General features: G+C 32.4%; 1 pseudogene; it reads left to right on the forward strand.

The window, feature by feature from the left end:
* Positions 6,460-8,384, forward strand: LOC18601421 (annotated as a pseudogene).

Consider the following 22,232-nt stretch of genomic DNA (forward strand, 5'->3'; position numbering starts at 1 on the left):
AAAGGAAAAATATTTACTAAAGGCACATATGGAGTATTGAGGTATGGAACTAGACTTTATGTGCCTGATAATGATGGATTAAGGAGAAAAATATTAGAGGAGGCGCATATGGCAACATACGTGGTACATCCAAGAGCTATAAAGATGGATCAAGATTTAAAGGAAGTATACTAGTGGGAAGGACTTAAGAAAGATGTAGCTGAGTTGGTTTCTAAGTGCCTGGTTTGTCAGCAGGTTAAGGTAGAACACCAAAGGCTCGTAGGACTACTACAGTCGTTACTAGTGCCCAAGTGGAAGTGGGAGCATATTGCAATGGACTTTGTAAAGGGTTTGCCTCGTACTAGTGGGGGCTACGACTCGATCTAGGTCGTAGTAGACTGGTTAACGAAGTCAGCTCATATCTTTCCAATTAAAACTACATACGAGGCTACCTAGTACGCCCAACTTTATGTAGACGAAATAATATGGCTGCATGGCATTTTTGCTTCTATAGTATATGACAGGGGGGCACAGTTCACCAGTAGGTTCTAGGAAGAGTTGTAGGAAGCGTTGGGCACTAAGTTGGATTTTAACATGACTTTCCACCCCCAGACTGATGGACAGTCTAAACGGATAATATAGACATTGGAAGATATGTTAAGGGCTTGTGTAATAGACCTTGGGGTCAGGTGGGATCAATAACTACCTTTAGTAGAGTTTGCTTACAACAATAACTTTCAAGCTAGCATCCAAATGCCACCATTTGAAGCATTATATGGACGGAGATGTAGATCACCCATTGGATGGCTAGAGGTGGGAGAAAGGAAACTCTTGGGGCCTGAGTTGGTGCAAGATGCCACCGAGAAAATACACATGATTCGACAGAGGATGTTATCAGCACAAAGTAGACAAAAGTCATATGTTGATAACAGACAGAGAAACTTGGAGTTTCAAGTAGGGGATCATATGTTTTTGAAGGTTTCACCCATAAAAAGGGTAATGAGGTTTGGCAAGAAGGGAAAATTAAGTCCTCGGCATATAGGACCCTTCAAAATATTAGAAAGGGTTGAAGTAGAGGCATATCGTTTGACATTACCACCAAACCTTTCGAATATTCACCCCGTATTTCATGTGTCAAAGCTTAGGAAGTATAACTCGGATCCATCTCATGTAACATGATATGAAACCATCTAGTTGAAAGATGATTTGAGCTATGAGGAATAACCGATAACTATCCTTGATAGGCAAGTCAAAAAGCTCCGATCAAAGGAGTTAGCCTCTGTGAAAGTGTTATGGCGAAATCATACTTGTAAAAAGGTAACGTGGGAAGCCGAGGAGGAGATGAGAACAAAGTATCCGCACCTTTTTAAAACTTAGAAGTACGCTACCTTATACTAAATCTAAATTCGAGGATCGAATTTCTTTTAATGGGGGAGAATGTGAGACCTCGACCTCTATAGACCCGTAACTAGTAGTAGACGCAATAACACGGACTAGGGGCAATTTCATCATTTCTCATGCTGAGCTCCTAAAAGTAGCTTTCAAATGTTATTAAGGTCTAAATAGACCCAAGGAACAAATGAATGAAGAAGATAGAAATATCGATAATTTTCACGGTAGAGGCAAAACGGTCATTTTGCATATCGAGTCGAAATTTTAAGTTTTCGTGACCTTGAGTATTTCTAAACTCTTATGGACCTTATCTCAATGTCAAAGAAGTAAAAAGATTGTATAAAGGCAATGGAAAGACAAAATGACCTTGTTAAGGGCATTTTGGTAAATTATGTGAGAAAATTGATAAACATAAGGCATAAATATCTATGTTTCTAGCAAGTTCTTCAAATTTCCAGCAACTTCTTCTTCTTCTTCTTCCTTTCTCACGTTTTCTTACCTTCCACGGGAGCTTGCTTTGAAACCTCCATAGATTTTCTCAAGTTAACCCCAATTTTCATGCTTTTGTGCATCTTTTCGGAAAGTCCTTTGTGCTCTCTTACTCTTTCACCTTAAAACCCTCGAAAGCCTTTCCTTAATACTTTCTCTCACTATTTGGACATTCTAGAGAGAGAAAGAGATATTTTTCACAAGAATTCGAAAGCTTTGAAAAAGAATTCGATTACAAAGCTACCAAGGTGAGTAATGAAACTGAGTTGATTTTTTTTTAGTTGTTGAGAATGGCTAGTGGCTAGAATTGTGAGTGTTTTGTAGTTGAGGTGTTCTATTCATTTTAGTGTGACTAGAATGGTGAAAATAGATAGCCACTTAATGGTAGTTGGAAGCTAGCTAGGAATAACTAGTAGAGCATGATTTAGGAGATAGCTTTTAGAAAAATGGTTATGTGAATTGAGTTGATTTGTGATGCTACTATGTGTGATAGGTCCCAACAGACCCCACATCTTCATTTGGACCATTAGTGGGAGTTGGAGTTGATTTAAGAATCAACAAAGACATTGTGAGTGAATTTGCACTGAAAATATTTTGAGAAATGTATTGGTATTTGGATGAAGCGTGTGAATGATTTTTATTTGATTGTTCCTTAAAGATTATGCATGGGAACAAGCCTTTATTAAAATGTTTTACGTTGTGAGTGTGCAATATGATGAATCATTGTGCCTTATATGATGTTGATATAAATATATATGTTACGTATTGATAGTTAGTATTGTGTAACAAATAGAACCGTGTGTGTGTGCAATGTGGGGGATCCACATGCCGATGATGACAAGGTGAGGAAGTGTGGATAGTGATGTTGATGTGTGCAAGTAGGGAGTGCACACAATGATGTTAAAGTGTGCGAGTAGGGAGTGCACACGATAATATTGCCTTGTGCTTTTAGGGAGTGCACATTGGCTGAGTGAGGTGGTGGTATTCGTGTTTATATATGTATATATACATGTGTAAGAGAAAGTTATGAATATAGTAAGTGGATGTAATCCATTTGAAATCTTGCATGTTGAACCTTGAAATCTTGCTAATTATCTTCAAATTGAATTGTATTGTAGCGAGAAACTCTTGAGTTCTTGCTGCTTGAATCTCGCTGCAGCAAGAAACCTTTTGTCATGTTTACAACCTTGCTTGGTTTCTGCCATATTTTCTACTTCTTTAACCTTACGGTTGATCATGGATTTTCAACATCAAGGGATTAGTTAATCAAGTTTGAAATGAGGGGTTTTAATAAGAATTAAACTAAATTGCATTATTTTTGAATCTAAGTGCATCATGATTTTTAAACTTTCCTTATCGTCACTTGTTCTTTTCCTATGTTCACTCACTGAGTTTATACTCACTGTTTTCAATTTCATGTTTTCAGATCAGGAGGTAGTTAAAAACTAGGTCGAGGTGTCCTCGTAGATTCGTCTCCTTGGTAGGTATCTCGGCATTCAATAGTTATACCTTCACCAAGGTCACTCCGCTGTAAGTCAAGTATCTCTTTTGTTGTGTATAGATAAACACGATGTAAATTACTAAGATATTTGTCTTAGACAATATATGTATACTTTGAATGGTAACGCCACTATGAGTTGACAATAGTTAACATTATTCTAAGTTGGAATTATGAAATGTGACTTAAAGAACATGTGATAGAATGAAGAACTGGTTATGCAAATAGGCTTGCTTGGACTTAGTGGGCTATGCCCATTGGGTCCATGCGCCGGTCATGGCCCGAAAATTGGGCTGTGACATATTAATTCCTTAACCCTTTACTACATATTTTAATAATAACAATTATATATGAACTCATAGATAAAAAAAACCTTGACTAATTAAATGTAATGCAAAATATAGCAAAAATATTTCTATACCTAATCAATTGGCTGTAAGCCATACATTAAATCTAACATAAAGTCATACTCATTTTCTTGTGTCTATTGCATCATTCTATCGTTGTTAAATTGTTATGTTAATTTTGGTTGTTATTCAATTGTTATAGTGAATCTTTTTGTCAAAAATTTTATGGTACAACTTGAAAAGTTTTAGAAAATTTAGCTTAAATACTTTCATCCTTGTATTTCCAAAAAAAAAATCAATTTATTCATTCTAGTGTTCCAAAATGCCATACTACGTTGGGATTGAAAATCAATATATGCACTTGGGCTGAAATGGGCTAGGCTTGTAGGCTTAGGCAAAGTGCTTGTTCCATAGGGTACATTAGTTTGACTTGCAAGTTTGGGGTGAAATCCAAATACCTCTCTAATCATTTTAAAAATACATTTTGGTCCTTCTTGTTTTAAAATGATACTTTTGGCTCTTTGACTATTGATATTATTAGTCAACAGTTAAAAAAAATTAGGATTCAATATCACATAAATATTTTAAGATATAAATGACATTCATATCATTTTTTTTCAATTTAGGCATATTATTTTTGAAAACAAAAATTGCTCATACTCTCCCAAAAACCTTAATTAGAAAAAATAATTAACTGTAAAAAATAAGATTTTGAACGCACAAAAAGAAACTAAAAAAAGTAAAAAAAAATAAGAAAAGAAATGAATGGCCTTGACATATGTAGCTTCCATGAGATCGATGTTAACAAATCTTTTCCTCCTCAAATGGTAAAAGACAAGAAATATCAATAATTTTTTGTATTTCTTTTTTTTTTCCTTTCAAATCCAAATTTCTTCAGTTAAAAAAACTAAAGTTGTGATTTGTCAAATCACAACACCAATAGGTTTTATCTTTTCCATTAGCATTTAAGCAGCATGTTTGATTTGCCTATGGGTGAATGGTAGATCAATATGTTCTTATTGCAAGTTTTTTTGTGCACGAGATTCAATTTTTGTGATTTTTGAAATTTAATGAGATTTTTTATATTGGTGGAAAGAGGCCTTGTTCATATTGTAGAAGATTTAAGAGTCTAGATAACAGGTGGTCTTGTTGGTGAGTGGTATTGTGTATGCTATTATTAGGTTTGTGTTTGACAATCATCTAATTATGATGATATTGAGTTTTTGTATTGACACAAATGGTAAGGGTGTGATAATCTTTCTGTAAATCACATTGAGCCTAGGTATCCTTTTTGCAAGGCAACCCAACACTCACATCGGTTCATGTTTCTATAATTTTTGTAAAGGATTGTAGGTTGTTGTGCAAAATCTTCAAACTAAACTGGTGAAAACTTGAAACAACACTTTGTAACTTCTCCCTAGATGAACATAGTGATCTTATCTTTCAAAAAAAAAATATAAAGTTGTAAGAAAAAGAAAAGAAAAAAGAAAAAATATCAAAAGAGATTAGAGAAAATTCTTCAAGTTACAAGAAGAAAAAAGGAATTCAAAGAATGAGTGTTGATTATTAAAAAATTCTTTAGGTGGATTGAAATGCAAAAGATGAAAATTTAAAGAAATCATATCCAAATTCTTTTAGTTTATTATTTTATTAAGGTTTTTAGAAGAGTAGAGAGATAACATATTTTTTCTATAAAAGAAAGTATTTGTGTCTAAAATATTTATGTAATATTGGATTGTATTTTTTTTTAACTGTGGACTAACAATGTTAACAGTGAAAGGACCAAAAGTATCATTTGAAAACAAGAGAGATCAGAGTGTCAAGGAGCGAAGCTAACTAATTTTTAATGAGGGGGCCATAGACAAAAGGAAATAAGGGTTAAAAAATCTTAAAACTAATATTTTGAACTTAACCAATAATAAAAAGATTTATAATAGACAATAATTTTATATAATATGTAAATGACAAGGAGTAGGAAAAGAAATACTTACAATAGTCTTTGGGGAAAATTGTGCTTGACAATATTTTTTAAAATTAAAATTTATGAATTATTGACTTTGTACTGAAAAAGTTCATAATGTCTTTCTCAATATAGACAACTAAATTATCTGTAAGAAATTCATTTTTTAGTTTGTTTCGAAATCTTATTTTCACAATTTTTATTGTTGAAATGACTAACTCTGTAGTTGCTGTAGAAACCGGAAGAGTCAAAACATGACAAATTAATCTCTCAATTAATAATAATTTCTTGACTTTCCTATTTTGCTAATCTCTTGCACAATTCCTATTTTCATAATAATGATATGAATTAATATTTTAAATATATAATATATATATATAAAATTTTAAAACTTTTGAAGATTAATTATTTTCCTTATCTATTCTCATAATGATGGTATTAATTAATGTTTTAAATGTATAATACATAAAAAATTTTAAAATCTTTGAAGTGAAATCTTTTCCTTGTCTATCTATTATATCTATTATGATATGAATTAATGTTATTTTTAAAAAACAAACAGTAGTATGAATTAATATTCTAAATATAAAATATATAAAATATTTTAAAAATTTTGAGGGGACCATGGCCCCCTCATAACAACACAACCCTCCGCCCTTGAAAGTGTCCTCTTAAAGTGATTGGAACGGAATTTTTAGATTTTACCCTGCAACTTTAATTAGCTCATAAAATTTGCAGCAATAATTTAATGACATAAAAAAACTAATAAAAATATGGACATCATCGAACAAGACTAAATAGGCCACAAACAAATCAAAATCCATCATATATGAATTAGAACTCAAAGGATCATGTCATCACTGTACGTAACATGGTTTTCTTAGCTCAGAAGGTTTGGTCACTACAGCTTTTGCCAACTTTTGGGACTCAGACAAAAGCTGTAAGTCAATTCTATCCCAGATTGTTAAATGATTTCACATGGGATAACCCATTTCTGTAAACACGAGCCACCCATCTTCTCTGTATAACAAGAAGGGAGAAACTAGAAAAAAAAAAAAGTAAAAGAAACGAACATGTCCCCCAGAAACATGATTGGTCATCTAGGATCTGTAGTTGCCAGTTTAATGTTTATTTGGGCAGTTGTTCACCAATACTTCCCTTACCAATTTCGAAGCTATATCGAGAAGTACTCCCAAAGGTTGGTAAGTTTTGTTTATCCTTATATTCAGATTACATTCAATGAATTCACAGGTGAGCGTCTGATGAGGAGTGGAGCTTATTCTGCTATAGAAAACTACCTCAGTTCCACTTCTTCTTTGCAAGCGAAGAGGCTCAAAGCTGATATAGTAAAGAACAACCAGTCTCTTGTTCTCAGTATGGATGATCATGAAGAGGTAGCAGATGAATTTAGAGATGTAAAACTTTGGTGGGCTTCTGGTAAACATATTGCCAAGACACAATCATTTTCTTTTTATCCTGTCACAGATGAAATAAGGTTCTACAAGCTTACTTTCCACAAAAGACACCGGGATCTCATTATTGGACCTTACCTGAAACATGTGCTGCAAGAAGGTAGAGCAATTAAGGTAAGGAACAGGCAAAGAAAGCTATATACCAATAACGGATCGATGTGGAGCCATGTAGTGTTTGAGCACCCAGCAACATTTCAGACATTAGCTATGGAGCCAGAGAAGGAGAAGGAAATTATGGAGGACCTGACTACTTTCAGCAAGGCAGAAGAGTTTTATTCAAGAATTGGGAGGGCTTGGAAGAGAGGTTATCTTCTTTATGGTCCTCCAGGGACTGGTAAGTCCACAGTGATTGCTGCCATGGCCAATCTTTTAGGCTATGACATCTATGACCTTGAATTAACTGCTGTAAAGGACAATACCGAGCTGAGGAAGCTGTTGATTGAACCATCAAGCAAATCAATAATTGTTATTGAAGATATTGATTGTTCACTTGACTTGACTGGTCAAAGGAGGATGAAAAATGAGAAAGAGGAACCAGAAGACATGAAGGCTCCAAGGCAAAAGCTAACAAAAGATCAAGAACCGAAAAGCAGCCAGGTTACTCTTTCAGGTTTGCTGAATTTCATTGATGGGCTATGGTCAGCTTGTGGGGGTGAAAGATTAATTGTTTTCACAACAAATTTTGTTGGAAAACTTGATCCAGCTCTAATTCGAAAAGGGCGGATGGATAAGCATATAGAATTGTCATATTGTGGATTTGAAGCATTTAAGGTGTTGGCCAATAACTATCAAAAGCTTGAGTCTCACAATATGTTTCGCAGGATTCAGGAACTGTTGGAAGAAGCTAGAATGACACCAGCTGAAGTTGCAGAACATTTGATGCCAAAAACCGTGTCAGCGGATCCTGAAACTTGCCTGGAAAGCCTGATTCAGGCTCTGGAATCTGCAAAAGAAGAGGCCAGGCTGAAAGCTGAGAAAGAAGCAGAAGAGAAGGAATTGCCTAGCCAAAGACCAAGAGAAAACAACACAGAGCCAGGCATTAGCTGAAAAAACTGTAGGAGATGAAAATTCGGTTCACTGAAGGAAAAATGTAAATGTGCGGCAAAGATTGTTGGCTTATAGCAGCAGCTAAAATTAACTAGAATCAGAATTGGACAAGAATGGGTTTTGTATCGCTTTATGCAAAAGATATTGTATCAATTAGGCAATTTAATTTATGTGCAATAATTGATCTTAATTTCTCATTATTCAAAGAGAAAAAAAATACTATAATTATTGATCTTCATTTCGGTATCACCTGCATGTAGCGACAACACTCCCTCTAGATCTTAATATTTGCTAAATCTCTTACGCTTTTTTTTGCTTAACATACATAATTTATAGATATATTATTTCTTTTAAACTAGGATAATAAAACCTTTTGTAATATTTAAAATATTTTAAAATTTATTTATTTTATAATCCAAAAATAAATTTGAATGACCTTAGAAAGTCCAACAAAAATGTTTGTTTTTTTTTTTACAAAAAATCTCTTAGGAAGAAATAATTGGTTTTTAGACCTTATCCTTATGGTTTTCCAAACTATAACAATGGCTAAGGATTGGGTTGGGTTTACACAGCCACTCTTGTTTTTCCCTTTTTTTACTGTAACAATAAAAACTATGTTTGGGCTCCTCAATCACCACCTTCTATCTGACCCAATATTCTTCAAAAAAGTAAGGGCAAATTGGGCTTCTGCTTAGGTTCCTCGATCACCATCTTCTATCTGACCCAAAATTCTTCAAAAACGAAAGGGCAAAATTGGGCTCAAGAAGGAGAAGAAGAAAACTATGGGCATCAAAGCTAACAGGAGATGGTGACGTGAACCCTTAACAGTTCCACAGATCAGCCGAAAGATGTAGGCCTAACATTTCTTTTCATACTTCTCCAAATCCTATTCCATTTATACAGCCTTAAATCCCCTAGAAATATAAGTGAAAACCCCAAATGATTTTGAAGTTCTTTTTGACTGGACTTTTTCCATGTTCAATCTGGCGTTAAACTTTAGTTGGATCTAATGTTTGGGCCTTAGCTTTTCATGCATTACCACTAAAGCAAATATCATTTTTCTTGTGCCGTGCGTTGCATGTTATTATAATTTTGTATGAGTGTGCATTCTTTGAATTAACTTATAAACAAAAAGTGGCTAATAATTCTACAGAAAAATGATTATTGACTGAACTTAATTTTGTGAAGAAACGTGGACAGTCGCTAATGCTGACTTTGGAAAAAAGGTTGCAATCATACTTACGTAAGTCCTATGATATAATATCGAGATAATCAACCACTATCTCAAATCTACTTAATTTCCTCGATTTTTCTTCTTTGAAATTTATGTATTGAAAAACATGGTTCAAAATGACTTGAAGACTTAGAATTTATTCATACGATCAAGAAATTGTTTTTTTTTCTATTTTCTTTAAAACAGAAAAATGTTAAACTCACCACAAGAAAATGGGGGTGGTTCCAACGGAATTTTGTTTCATTAGAAAAATTTGTTGATAATATTACCCTATTTTCGATAAAACAAATTTTATGAATGTAGAAACTATTTTTGACATAAAAATATCATAAAAATTCTCTAAATTATGTACAAGGATTAAATTCACCACTTTAATATAGTACAAAATTAATTGTATAATTTGATCTAATTATTTTCAATAAAATTAATCATCCAAATTTGTTTATTTTGTAGATTGTGGTTGTCTTCGATTTCAAAAAAAGACAAAGCAAGAGTGTTTTCTCCGAGTAGTATGTTTTAGCTTCTGGTGTTTATTTGTGACAATATACAAATATTTTTGTTTAATTTTTATTTGTTTATTTTGTCAACTATAATTACAATGCTACAAAGTACAATGCAATAAACTAACAAGTCGAAAAGAAAGCTCTTGTATTATATTGATTTATTTAACTAAATCCTTCATCTTTTATTACATTTAGACGAGCCCTTAAATATTTATTTTAAAGCCAAATAAGCCCTTAACTATAACGAAAAAAAAAATTAAACATTACAACAAAATAAATTGAGATATAGAATGTTGAGAGCTTTTTTCCAAGTAGGTATGGAGGAGGAAGAACGGCTATGGTCCGTCAGAGGTATGGGTTTCAGGGCACAAGGATTCTCGATCAATCGAAGCTAGCATAATGGAGAAAATCTTTGTATTTTGTCTTCCTGGATAATTTTGTTAAAAGGATCACTTAGACTGATATCAAAACGGCATTTGATCAATTTGGTATTTTAATGGATGTCTTTGTTTCATGGAGGTCGATAAAGTGACATTATAATTTTGCTTTTGTCAGATTCAGGGAAGGAAGAGAACTCCGTTTGGCTATCTGGGAAGGTAATGGAATGTATATTGCTGGTAGGCGGGAATTGGTGAAGGAAGTGAATTCTGTGGGAAAAATATTGTCATCCAAGTTGATGATTAAACTTCTGAGGGCGAATGGCCTTCTTGATCCTTTAAGGAGGTTGTGCAAAATGTTCAATCTGAACAGGTCGGTAAAAGTAGTGTCACTAAATCAGAGAGCCAGGTGATTAAGAGTGATGCAAATAAATCACAAGAGACGTCTAAAGAGAAGGTTGGGATACAATTTTTATTCCTCAATTTAATGATGAATGGCTGAAACGTAGTGTTGTAGGTATCTTTAAGGCTAAATGCCCAATTAGGGATTTGCTTAGAGGTTTGATGGAGCAAGGGATTAAGGTGAGTGTCCTGTATCTTAGGGGTTTTCAAGTACTTATCATGTTTTTCAATAAAAAGCTTATGAGAGTTTTGATTGATGATTATCAGAATTATTTTTAGCCAAGGCTTAGTAAGTTGGTGGCTTATGAAAAATTTGTGCAACTAGCATTATCTTGTTGGGTGAAATTGGAGGTAGTTCCTTTGCAAGTATGGCATCATGATTTGTTCAAGCCTTTGGGAGACAAATGCGGTGAATTTGTGAAAATGGATGTTGATACTATGTCTATGAAAAGATTGGACCATGTTTGTTGTTAGCTTTACAATTGATCTTTGTTTTGAAATGACAAAATCAAATGACCAAAATATGAGCGGTTAAATGTATTAAGACTTCACAAAAGCCCTTAAGCGTTTAAATGAAAAATGGCTAAGTGTTTAAAGCTCAAAACAGCTAAGAAAAAGCTTAAAATGCCTCAGGTATCTAGACTTCTTGAGTAAGTATCGATACATTAAGCTTAAAATGCCTTAGAAACAGCCTAAGGAAACAAAGGTATCGAGACATCATGTGAAGGTATTGAGACATCACTTCAGAAATGCAAATTTCCAAAGAGAAAGTTCGAAAGTATTGAGACCCAAGCTTTAACGTATCAAGACTTCACGTCTAGGGTTCAATTTCTAGAGAGCAAGTGTTAAAATATTGAGACCCATTGTTAAAGTATTAAGACCTCATCATCAGAACTTCAAATTCCAAAGAGCAAGTGTCTAAGTATCGAGATCAGCCTGATTTCCAAAGCAAGTTGCTATGTAAAGAGACCAAGTCATAGATGTATTGAGACATGTTCAATTTGGGAAATGCCAAGGATGAACAAGTATTGAGACATGCAACAGAACTCTCGAGATCTCAATTGATTTTGGCAATTAAAGTATTGAGACTTGTATCGAAGGTATCGATACCTCACCTCAGACAAGCTAGAAAAACACATGAATAATGGCTACATTTTCAAGCACACCTCCCCGAACGGCTATTTTCAGACACCAACATATAAATAAAGGTCTAATGCATGATTTTCAAGAACGAGAACACATAGAGGAGAATTTTCAAGCAAATGTGAAAGATCGAATAGCAAATTCCTTAAGAATCACTCTCAAAATCAAGTGTTCATCATCTTTACTTACTTGAACCTTAAGTTCTTATACTTTGTTGTCAGATTTACCACGCAAGTACATGTATTATTAACAAATAATATAATGGTAAATAGAGTGTCAAATGCCACAGAAAATCGTACCAACTTTTGTTAAGTACCAAAATTATCATAACCTAATCTTATTCAAACAACCAAAATAAAGTGATTATCTAAAAGCAAAACCAAGACTAAATAATAGCTAACCTAAATCTAAAAGCTGATGGCAAATCATAATTAGAAAAATTAATCAATAAACAAGCCTAGGATTACAATAACCCTTAACACTTCATCTGAATTTTGTCTCTCTTCCATGACTTGCTAAATGGATTGAGTTGCTAACCTAGAGTTCCTAAATTATTTATAAGTCTTTCCAATGTTCTGATAAAATATTTATCTTAATTAATTCACCATATTCCTATGAGAATTGAAGTAAAGACAAACTTATTAGGATTAGGCTCTAATTTTGACTACATAAGATATATAGGTATATTCCTATCCTATATATAAATCAAATTACCCAATCAACTATGTGAATTTGAACTTATGCTTTTCCGTCCATGGCCTACACTAAACTTCCTTTTCTAAGTTGCATTTAGGTTTCCAAATCAATCTAATTGGTGATCAAGTAATCAAAACCATTAAATACAATATTGGAATAAATAACTCATATTCTATTAATCATAAGCAAGAGAGAAATTAAAAATCCAAACTAAAAGTTGAGTTTAATTACAATCCTAGATAGAAAAATTTAGTTAATGTTGAATAATAAAAGCATAATCCAAAGAAATTTAACCATAGTAACAATTCAAGAAAACAAAGAAGAAAAGAAGAGAACAAAAAACTAAAGATTTGTTGGATCTTCAATCTTTCACAATCTTTCTTGCTTTCTTGGGTGCTTAGTGACCATTTTTCTTCAGAGAAACCTTAGCTTAATTGCGTCTTTCAATTGCTTCAAAAGTGCCTTTAAATATCCTTTAAAAAGACCTAATTCTGGTAAAATTCAAAAATAAATTGTCCAAGATATCAATACAGCGCTATGGCCTCACTTATCCGACACGACGGTGCCATAGTTGCTGTCTCTATTATGCATTATGCTACACTTAATCAATTTATGATGTGTTGTTTTCCTCGATCGGTGCTGAACTAGGAAAAATAGTAAACATGAAAGTTATAACCCTGTCTCTTAGCTTTCCAATGGCTTAAAAATCACATCAGTTGAACATCTAGAATGAGAATTAAGCTAAAACATGTATGAGAGAAGCACTGGACATTCATGCACTCTTTTTCAAAAATTGAAGCCTTTCATATTTACACTTACAAACGCATAAAACTAAATCAATACTAACCAAACTAAAAGCAATTTAACAAAAAACTAAAATTAAACAACTTAAATTAAGACAACTCAACATGATTTAAACTAAACTAAGAAAAACAACTAAAAACACTTTTCGAACCTATATCTCAAGAACTTAGCCAATTTATTTGACCCCAAGCTTAAGATTTTGCTAGTCCTTGAGCAAAAACATAAAAGAAAACTAAACAAATCACAAACAAAAACAACATAAATGGTGAAAACAATTAGCTAGAGATGAGTTACATCGATAATGATTTCCAAATTTCTTCAAGAGTTATCCCAAAATCATGACTTAAGGTAAACATAAAATCTATCCAAGTTCATGATTCAATTCAAATGCAAGCTCATTCTTGAATGAACTTCCCGTGTGTGTGCATAATCTTTTTACAAAGAATAGTCATGTAATCTAGATAAGTTATGCTTATGCAAATTTCAAATTAATACAAGAATCTCATAAATTTATTTTTCGTCTCTCTCCATTAATGTAGACTAACACTTAATCAAAGATCATTAGGATTTTATCAAACTTGTAATGTGTAACACCCCTAATTTTTGGGTATTAACTATATAATGTGAACCAAGCCAATTAATGAACTAAATTGAATTTTTGGTGTATATGTTTAAAAGCTTAAGAGTATGCCTATGTCCATAAAGCAATGAATATGATATATGAGCATGTGAAGGCTCAAAAATAATGTTGTGCATATGTTTGACACATGAATGGTATAATGCATTGTTTGGCAGATAAATATGATGCTTAATGTAAATTATGCCAAACTTTGATTTGTATACTATGTGACATAGAGCATAACGAGGATTTGAATTTGTGTGATGAGTACATGCTTGGATATTGAACATTCTTGATGAATGGAGGTGTGAATGAAAATTGTGGCCCTTAGAACACAAAACCTTGAGACTTAGCCAAAATTTTGAGGAATGGGTGATAAATCTTGAATCTAGAAGTTTAGATTGAGATTTGATTGTGTGTCTGAGTATGCAATGAGGATTATGAGTTAAGATAGTCATTTTGAAGTATGACTTAAACAGGAAATGATTTTGGGGTGTTAAAGTTTAGATTTTGGAAGTTGGAGTGTAGAAAAGGTGGAATCTAAGCAAAATGTATCAATACATTCTTGGCAAGAAGAACAATATGAGATATTTTAAGGATTTTCTATTGATACATCCAAGGATGTATCAATAGATTTGAGTAAAGATGAACATTTATCAATACCTTGTCCAAATGTATCGATATATTTAAAGCTAAGGGCAAATTCAATAAAATGTATCGATACATTACCTTATGTGTCAATACATTTAGGGGGTATTCGATAAGAATGTATCGATACATTTCCAAATGTATCGATACATCCTTGTATAAAGGCACAAATAAAAAAAGGGTTTCAAGCATTTTGCCATTTTAAGAGAAAACCTATTTTCTCTCTTTCTCTCTCTACCTTATATGAAACTTGAAGCCCCCAAATGGCATTTCGAGCCTATTTGAGCTAGATCCAAGCTTGGAAAATTGATCTGAAGGTAAGATTACATGTTTTTACCAATTGATTTTTTATTTAATCAGTTAATAACCTCGGATCTAAATATTTTCAAATTTAGTCAAACTTTCTCCCTTTGAGTTTCTTCGAGATTTGGAGCCTAGATTTGGGCAACCCAGCTTCTAAGGTAAGGATTTAGCTCATTTGTTGGAAGCATGAACTTGTGTATTGAATTTGGGTATTTTTGAAAAGTTGAGATAATTTTGAAAGCTAGGAATTAAATATTTTTATGATGTTTTGATGTGTTAAGGGAAAGTTAAAGCCACCTAATGCATTGGTGAGCTATAGGACGATTGGAGTTCGAGGAGTTGAGCTCAACTATGGAAACGGCTCCAATTGTCGAGGTGAATGGGATTTAATTAAATGCATGTGATGCATCTTGCATAATGTATGCACTGCCATGGCAGTTAAATGTTGTATGTATGCTTAGATGAGAATGCCTAGGCTAAATAATTTGTCTGTATATATATATATGTATATATATATGTTTGCTTAGAGGTATGTGGCTAGGCTAGAGAACAAACATGATTGTGTGACTATATGAGGATGCCTCGACTAATTAGTTATCAAAGATAGGAAATTTGTGTTTGTGTGATTTGTGGTGAGCCACAAGGTGGCATTATGTTGGAACCAATGGTATGTAGGATCTAGAGCAAAAGGCCTACACATGGTGCGATATGAATTATGGTTAAGGACTATGTCGAATTATGATGAATGGGCTGCCAAATAGGTATATGGCTTGATATGTATTTGGGTTAATGGCACAACGATTGGGTGATATTAATTATGTGAGGCCAAAAGGCCATGATTACTTATGGACATGATATATACATGAATGCCCACATATTTGTGGTTGATTTTAGGATATGCATAAGGTTGTTAAGCTATGATTGATAGGATTGAATATGATGAATACCCATGTGGGGTTATGGGCATGAGGGCTTATAGATTGATTATGTTTTGTTTGATTATGTTGTTTTTGATTTCTCATGCAAGTGCATGTATTATTAACAAGTAATATAGTAATGAATAAAGTATCATTCCCATGGATACTTGTTTTAATTCCTACTAGTAACTACTAAAATTAACACACCTTAATTTTATTCAAGCAACCAAATTTTAAAATTATTAACAAGAAAAATTAAAACTATTAAATTGAAACTTCACTCAACTTCTAGACCTAAGATTATGATGTCCCTCAATACTTCATCTGAATATTGTTTCTCTCTTTTAACTCAGTTTAATGGATTAAATTGCCAACCTATAGTCCTAAATTATTTACAAGTCTTTTTCGAGTTTCTCATAAAAATACCTCTCTCATTTAATTTACTATATGTTTATGCAAATTAAATTGAAGAAAGATTCATTAAGTTCGTGCTCTAATTTTGGCTACATATGGCTTATAGGTCTATGTCTACCTTATATGCAAATTAAACTACCTAATGAACTAAGTGGATTCGATCATATGCTATTTTATTCAAGGTTTACCTAAATCTCCTTTTGTCAAGGTTTAAACTAGGTTTCCAATTCAATCTAATTGGTGATCAAGTAATTAGAAGCATTAAGAATATAATAAAATAAACAACTTAAGTCCATCAAAAGTAAGCAAAAGAGAGATAAATAAATCAGACTACATATTGAGTTTAATCATAATCTTAGATAAAAAGTTTAGTTCCCCATCAAGTCACACATTATCATCAAAATAAGTTTAAACATTGAAACTTAAACCAAGAAAAATGAAGAATAAAGAAACTCCAAGAGTGAAACTCTTGATCTCCAAATCTTTTTGAATCGTTCAATTTCTTTTCAACTCCAATAAGACTTGTTTTTCAATGATTTTGTGGCTTGAATCTCTGTTATCAATCTGATGTTTCCTTCTCTCCTCAAATTCCACCGAAAGGTTATTTTTATAGGCTTTGAAGTTAGGCCAAGTGGGTGAAGAAAGAAGTCAATTCCAAATTGGGATTTCCTTATCAAATTATGTGGGTTGTAACCTTGCCCAATTAATTAATAGAAATTGTAATTGCTCTAGGACTACTACAGTGCATCAACTTCGACAAGATTTTTGACTACCTTTCATGCCAAACTGGTGAGGTAGTAAACATGAAAATTATAGCTTTTTCTCTTATCGTTCCAATGGTCCAAAAATCATTTCATTTGGTGCTCTGTAGAGAGAGTAAATAATGATACATATGCAATGCAAGTTAGCACTTGAAATTTCTCTTCATCTTTCATTAAAATTCTTCTTTCATCAAACACCTACAAAAGCATAAATAAATAAGTAACAACCTATCTTAACCACATTAACACCAAATTAAGCATAAAATTAATTATGATTAGATTGACTCACGTAAAATGACTAATTTAAAATAATTACATAAAACCTATTAATTTCTATGCATTACTATAAAAACTACGCTAAATCACTATTAAAATTAAGCCCAAATAACTCTATATTATGGAGTTATCACATCCCCAAACTTAATATTTTGCTAGTCCTTGAGCAAAATAGAGAAAAGAAACTAACTTACGAAAATCAAATTCAGTTAATGAAAACTAAAATAAATATAATTACTACTACTACTAGAGATAAAACGCATCAACTCAATGATTACCCTTAATATCCTAAAAAATATGTCTATCAATCATTAACCTAAGGAAAAATAAAGGCATCATTTAAATTCATATTTCAATTCCAATGCAAGCACATTCTCAAATGGATTTTTGTGTGTGTGTGAAGTTTTTTACCAAGAATATCATGATATTCGGATGAGTTTATGCCAATAAAAATTTCAAATTAGCACTAGAACTCCATATGTTTACTTTTCATCTCTCTCTCCACTAACGTAGGCTAACACCAAGCTATGGATCAATAGGACTTTCATAACCTTGTAACGTGTGGCTAGGGTCATTGTATGATAAAGGATATTAATGTGGCTTAAATCACCCTAGGCATATAATTATTCTAGGACCTATATATAGAGCTTTATTTTCTTTCTCCTAGTACACCTTTTCTTCCACATTTGAACTTTTTTTTTTTTTTCAACACATTGTTTTTCACAATTTCACAATTTCACACCCCCAAACTTATTTTGTTTATATTGTAGGTAGTAGGGTTACTTTTCATATTTTGAACTCTTTTTTTTTCACATCAACTTCACCTTTCCACCTTCTTCAACATTTAGCTCAATCTATATTTCCTAAAACAATATACATGCTTAAGAGTGAGGGTTGCAAAATTGAAAATTTTACTTTAAGGCTAGGCTCAATTATTATGTAGTTAAACAAAGAAAAGAGAAATTAGGCTTAAAGGGGAATACTAAGAATAAAGATTTGACAAAGTTGGCTTTTTAGGCTCAAACGGTCTAAAGATGGCCTAAATCATCTCCCTAACTAAGTTTTGCTTAGGATTTCACCTTGAGAGAAAATCAAGCAAATTCTAGAATTCATGACATAATCTACAATTCACATCAATATAAACCTTCTCTAGATATTCAGAATAATTCAAAGTAAAAGATATAGTGCTCAAAATTGTGGAAATCACATCCTAACAATGATATTTAACAAAAGCATTTAGCCTGAATCAAAACAAAACCCTTATTCACCAAAAGCTAAGAATTCAAGACAACTAGTAATCATCATTGGATAAATAAATCATCGAAAAAAAATTGGCACAATTTTACTCTAGATTCCTAAGATTCGAACAAAAAAGTAATTCATTTACAACTAATCCTAAATTATTTATAAATCTAGATAAAATGAAAATAAAATTAAATATAAAATTTTCATAGAATATTCAACGCTAGAAAAATAAATTCACCCCCCAAATTTAAACTAAACATTGTCCTCAATGTTAGAAAAAATAAAGGAAAGGGAAAGAATACTCCCCTGATGATTGGATGAATCTGGTGAAGCATTTGTCCTCACCTTTGTGCTCATTGTCACTAGTAGGAGAAATTTTTTTTACTAAAAAAAATAAATAGAGATTAATGAAAATAAATAAATAAATAAAATAAAAATAACTAAAAAAATAAGAGTTTCAAAAGCTTGGGTTGCCTCTTAAGCAGTGTTTCTTTATAGTCAATAGCCTGACTTTGGTTGGGATTTGAGTTTGCATGGAAAAATGTTGAGGTGTGAAAGTAGCCTCCTCCTAAGATGAGGTTGTAGTGCCTTTAACTCAAGATTTGATGCTTGCTTAACCCAAGGTGGTGGAATAGGCTAACTTTTATCCAACTTCTCAAATTGAGTTCTTCTTGAATAATGAGGTTTTGCTATAACCTCCTTAGGTAACTCATCAACTGTATCTAGAAAAGGAATTGGAGGCACATATGGTTTGACTTGGGGTGATGTAGATATTTCCTCTTCTTGCTTAATTTCTTCATTTTGAACTTGATTGCTGGAAATATTTCCTTGATCCAATTTATCTCCATCATCTTGAGGTCTATTATTAATGGCACTAGCTAGTCGACCCACTTGTGTCTCAAGATTTTGGATTGATTCTGCTTGACTTTAAATAATGGCATCAGTCTTTGTCATGAAGGCATCTATCTTTGTCATGAATTGCATGAACATATCCTTTAATGAAGGCTTTTTCTCTGGCATAGGAGCTCTAATTTGTGAATAAAAACCATTATTTAAATTAGGTTGTGATGAATATGTAGGACTGTGATCATTACTCCATGAAAAATTTTCGTGATTCCACCCTGAGTTGTAATTATTGAAGTATGGCTTATTTTGCTGCCCATTGAAACTTCCATCAAATTGCATTGATTCATAATTGGCTAGATAACAATTGCTTGAATGCCTATCTCCACAAAGCTCACATGTCACAAAAGGACTTTGAAAAGCATTAACACCCTAAGTGTTAATTTTTTGAGACAAAGCATCTACTTGGGTGGCTAAAACACTTATTGCATCCAATGCATAATCACTAGCAACCCTTTCTAGGAATAAATTGTTCAGATGGCCACTGATAGTTCATCACCTCAATTAAAAGTATCTAAAAATAAAGAGAAAAGTTTGAAGTAAGATTAAGAATGCTTGGTATTAATATTAACAAGAAAGAATTAAAAATCAATTCCCCGGCAACGGAACCAAAAACTTATTGTTGACTTTTCACATAAGTGCACGTATCGTTAACAAGTAACATAGTCATGAATAAAGTATCGTTCCCATGAAGAATTGTATTAATTCTTACTACTAACTACTAAAATTAACACACCCTAATTTTATTCAAACAACCAAATTTTAAAATTATTAAAAAGAAAAATTAAAATTACTAAATTGAATCTTCAATCAACTACCAGACCTAAGATTATTATGTTCCTCAATACTTCATCTGAATATTGTCTCACTCTCTTAACTCAGTTTAATGGATTAGATTGCTAACCTAGAGTCCTAAATTATTTACAAGTCTCTGTCGAGTTTCTCATAAAAATACCTCTCCTAATTAATTTATTATATGTCTATGCAAATTAAATTGAAGAAAGATTCATTAAGTTTGTGCTCTAATTTTGGCTACATATGGCTTATATTGTATGTCTACTCTATATGCAAATCAAACCACCTAATCAACTAAGTGCATTCGATCATACGCTATTTTATTCAAAGTCTACCTAAATCTTCTTTGTCAAGATTTAACCTAGGTTTCCAATTCAATCTAATTGGTGATTAGGCAATTAAAAGCATTAAGAACAGAATAAAATAAATAACTTAAATCCATCAAACATATGCAAAAGAGAGATAAATAAATCAGAATACATATTAAGCTCAATCATTATTTTAGATAAAAAGTTAAGTTCCCCATCAAGTCACACATTATCATCAAAATAAGTTTAAACATTGAAACGTAAACCAAGAAAACTAAAGAATACAGAAACTCCAAGAGTGAAACTCTTGATCTCAAAATCTTCTTGAATCCTTCAATTTTCTTTCAGCTCCAATGAGACTTGTTTTTCAATGATTTTGTGGCTTGAATCTCAGTTGTCAATTTGGTGTTTCCTTCTCTCCTAAAAGTCTTTCGAAAGGTTGTTTATATAGGCTTTGAAGTTAGCCCAAGTTGGGTAAAGAAAGAAGTCAATTCCAATTGGGATTTCCTCATCAAATTATGTGGGTCGTAGCCTTGCTCAATTAATTAATAGAAATCATAATTGTTTTAGACTATTACAGTGCACTAATTTTGACAAGATTTTTGACTACCTTGCAAGCCAAACTGGGTGAGGTAGTAAACATAAAAGTTGTATATTTTTCTCTTATCTTTCCAATCGTGTTGGAATTGCTTCATTTAGAGCTTTGTAGAGAGAGTTATGGTCGAAACACCAAAACATGTGCAATGCCGATTTACACCTTGAAATTGATCTTCTTCTTTCATTAAAATTCTTGTTTCATCAAGCAACTACAAAAGCATAAATAAATCAATAATAACCTGTCTTAACCACATTAACACCAAATTAAGCATAAAATTAACTATGATTAGATTGACTCACCTAAAATGACTAATTTAAAATAATTAATTAAAACTTATTAATTTTTATGCATTACTACAAGAAGTACGCTAAATTACTATCAAAATTAAGCCCAAATAACTCTATATTATAGAGTTATCAGATGCTTTAGAGATTTGAACACTTAGAATTATACTGAGCTTCGAGATGACTGAAGCTCGTTGAATTTGAAATACTATTTTATATGGCCATATGGAATGTCACAGACAAAATGGCTTGATTTATGGATTTGTGTTCTGTTTGAGGGATGAATTCCAGAAGTTAATTTGACTTGAGGTGGAGTGGAGTCCCATGCCTTATGACTATGTGTGTGCCTATAGGGATGTGGTAAGTAGTGACAGTAGCACTAATCTCATCTGTGATTCCCACTGTCACGACCTGGTAGTCCCTTCGAGCCCGTGACAACCGTTGCAATGTCTCGATAGACATTCATTACCCGGAATGTCAACTGAAACCTCGCAAGGCTCTTGCATCAATTTTACGCCTCCCCTGTGAGCAACAGTTACTAAATATCATGTTTTAAGGGAATATAAACTATTTTTAAATCAAAAACATACAAAAAGCAATTTCTGCCACATAGGGGTATTTTGGTTATTTTTTAAAAAAAATTTGAAACCTGGTGAAAATACAGCATACAATCGAAAAATATACATTTCTTATCTAAAAATAATTTTAGTAATCTAAATCATCCATTTAAAATGAAATTATGACTAATCAAACTAAATAAAAATATTAAATAAAATATTCTATTTTCTTATAAAATAATATTTATAGAATCCTGCATA

Source organism: Theobroma cacao, chromosome 4, assembly GCF_000208745.1.
Source record: "Theobroma cacao cultivar B97-61/B2 chromosome 4, Criollo_cocoa_genome_V2, whole genome shotgun sequence".
Classification (NCBI taxonomy): Eukaryota; Viridiplantae; Streptophyta; class Magnoliopsida; order Malvales; family Malvaceae; genus Theobroma; species Theobroma cacao.